The sequence below is a fragment of the Tupaia chinensis genome, unplaced genomic scaffold, assembly GCF_000334495.1.
Source record: "Tupaia chinensis unplaced genomic scaffold, TupChi_1.0 Scaffold143610_2, whole genome shotgun sequence".
NCBI lineage: Eukaryota > Metazoa > Chordata > Mammalia > Scandentia > Tupaiidae > Tupaia > Tupaia belangeri.
In genome coordinates, this window is record NW_006203457.1 from 724 (window position 1) to 3,970 (window position 3,247).

Consider the following 3,247-nt stretch of genomic DNA (forward strand, 5'->3'; position numbering starts at 1 on the left):
AACCTCTCAAAAAAAAAAAAAAAACAGCTTTTACATTCATTTATTTTCTGTATAGCTCATTTATTTTCTATTTCATTTATTCCTGACCGAATCTTTATTATTTCTTTTCACTTGACATTTTTGGGGTTTGTTGTTGTTGTTGGTTTTCTAAATCCCTGAGGCATGATGTTAATTGGTCTATTTGCCACCTTTCCTTTTTTTTCTATGCACACTCATTGCTATGAATTTTCCTCTTATGACTGCTTTTGCAGTATCTCATAGATTATGGAAACTTTTATACTCATTATCATTTGTTTCCATAATTTTTTTTTAATTTCAGACTCAATTTCTTTGGTAGTTGTGAAGTCATTCAAAAGTAAGTTGTCTAGTTTCCATGTGTTTGTGCATTTTCAAAGATTTTTCCTGAAATTAATGGTCAGAGAAGATCCTGGATATAGTTTCTATGCCTTTGAATCTGTAAAGGCTAGATTTGTGCCCTATCCTATGATCAATCTTTGAAAAGGTTACATGCCAGGGTGAGAAAAATGTATACTTCGTGGTTTTAGGGTCAAAAGTTCTATAAATGCCTGTCTAGTCCATAGAACTTAGACTATCTCTCGGGTTATTTTTTTCCTAGAAAATATGTATAACAGAGATAATGGGGTGCTGAGATGCCCAACAATTATAGTGTTGCAACCTATCTTTCCTTTTAGCTCTAGCAGTCTTTCCTTCATGTATTTAGGTGTTCCTTAGTTGGGTGCATAGATATTATAAGCATTATGTGTTCTTGATGAATTAGCCCCTTTAATACTATATAATACCCTTCTTTGTCTCATCTTACAGTTTTTGTCTTAAAGCTTATTTTGCCTGAAATCAGTATCACAACTCAAGCACTTTTTTGATTTTTGTTTGTATTCAGTAACTTTTTCCGGCTTTTCACTTTTAGTCTATGTATGTCTTTATCCATAATGTGTATTTTTTGTAGGCAATAGATAGAGGGTTTCTGTTTGTTTATCCATTCAACCAGTCTGTGTCTCTTTGTTGGAGAATTTAGGGCTGCAGCATGCTTGTTCCTAAAGAGTAATGCCGAGGGAAATCATCACCCTACCATTGGGCCAGTGCAGCAATCAGATTGGGTTCGGGTTCTGGAAACAACTGTGTGCCGAGCACGTATCAGCCCCAAGCGCATCGTGGAGGAGTTCGCCACCAAGGGCACTGACCTCAAGGACGTCTTTTTCTACCAGGCCGATGATGAGCACTACATCCCCTGGGCCGTGCTGCTGGACCTGGAGCCCAGGGTGATCCACTGCATTCTCAACTGCCCCTATGACAAGCTCTACAACCCAGAGAACATCTAGCTGTCAGAGAACGGAGGAGGAACTGGCAACAACTGGGCCAGTGGATTGTCTCAGGTAGAGAAGATCCATGAGGACATTTTTGACATCAAAGACCAGGAGGCAGATGGCAGTGACAGTCTAGAGGGCTTTGTGCTGTGTCACTCCATCGCTGGTGGAACAGGCTCTGGCCTGGGCTCCTACCTCTTAGAACGGCTGAATGACAGGTACCCCAAGAAGTTGGTGTGGATATACTCAGTGTTTCTCAACCAGGACAAGATGAGCGACATGGTGGTACAGCCCTACAACTCACTGCTCACCCTCAAGAGGCTGACCCAGAACACAGACTGCCTCGTGGTGCTGGACAACACAGCCCTCAACCGGATCACCATGGATCGCCTGCACATCCAGAACTCATCCTTCTCCCAGATCAACCAGTTGGTGTCCACCATCATGTCAGTCAGCACCACCACCCTGCGCTACCCCAGCTACATGAACAACGACCTCATCGGCCTGGTTGCCTCACTCATCCCCACACCACAGTTCTACTTCCTCATGACAGGCTACAACCCCCTCACCACGGACCAGTCAGTGGCCAGCGTGAGCAAGACTATGGTCTTGGATGTCATGAGGTGGCTGCTACAGCCCAAGAATGTTATGGTGTCCATAGGCCAGGACTGCCAGACCAACCACTGCTACATCGCCACTCTCAACATCATCCAGGGGAGAGAACCAGCAGTTAGTGTAATGGCTATGTCACTGGACTCTCACATAGTCGACCATGGTTCGTGTCCCGGACCCGGTGACTTAAAACTAATGCCAGGCGCATGTGCATGTGTGCCCAAGATCCCGAGAGGAGAATGGAGGAGAAGGGACTGCGGCGTGACCATCCCCCCTGGGGGGTGATTTCTTGCTTTCTGTCTCTATGTCTTTCTCTGTCTGGTGAGCACACGCGCCCTATAGCAAAAACCTCTCCAAAAATAAAAAAATCATCCAGGGGAAGGTGGACACCACCCAGTTCCAGAAGAGTCTGCAGCAAATCTGGGATCAGAAGTTGGCCAACTTCATCCTCTGGGGCCCAGCCAGCATTCAGGTGGCCCTGTCGAGGAAGTATCAGCATCCCTGCCTGCCCTCGGCCCAATGGGTCAGTAGACTCATGATGGCAAACTACACCAGCATCTCCTCACTCTTTGAACAAACCTGTCACCAGTTTGACAAGCTGCGGAAGCAGGAGGCCTTCCTAGAGCAGCTCTGCGAGGAGGACATGTTCAAGGACAACTTTGATGAGATGGACACATCCAGAGATTTTGCAGCAACTCATCAATGAGTACTGTGTGGCTACATGGCCAGACTACATCTCCTGGGGCACCAAAGAGCAGTGAGTCTCCAGGACAGGGACCCTCATCTGCCTTACCGGTTGGCCCAGGCCCTGCCTGACTGACAATTCCTCAGAGCACAGATCACAGACCTCGCAAGTCTCTTTCTCATACACACACATACACTCTGTTGCCTGGGACACTCTTCTCCTCTTATGAGACTATCTACCTTTAATAAAACACTAGATGTGAATCAAAAAAAAGAATTTAATCCATTGACGTTCAATGTGAATATCACTATTTCTGAACATGTTCCTTTCTTTTTTTTTTTTTGCTATAGGGCACGTGCACTCTCCAGACAGACATAATGAGATAATGAGACAGAAAGACAGAAAGCAGGAAATCACCCCCCAGGAGGGATGGCCATGCCGCAATCCCTTCTCCTCCATTCACCTCTCAGGATCTTGGGCACGCACGCACACGCGTCCGGCGTGAGTTTAAGCCACCGGGTCTGGGACTCGAACCACAGTAGACTACGTGGGAGTCCAGCGACATAACCATTACGCTAACTGCTGGTCCCTCATTTTTATTTTTAATTAATTAATTTACATTCATACA

At 45.6% G+C, this 3,247-nt stretch overlaps 1 pseudogene; it reads left to right on the forward strand.

Moving 5' to 3' along the window:
- Positions 1–1,062: 1,062 nt before the first annotated feature.
- Positions 1,063–2,695, forward strand: LOC102478994 (tubulin gamma-1 chain-like; annotated as a pseudogene).
- Positions 2,696–3,247: the final 552 nt, after the last annotated feature.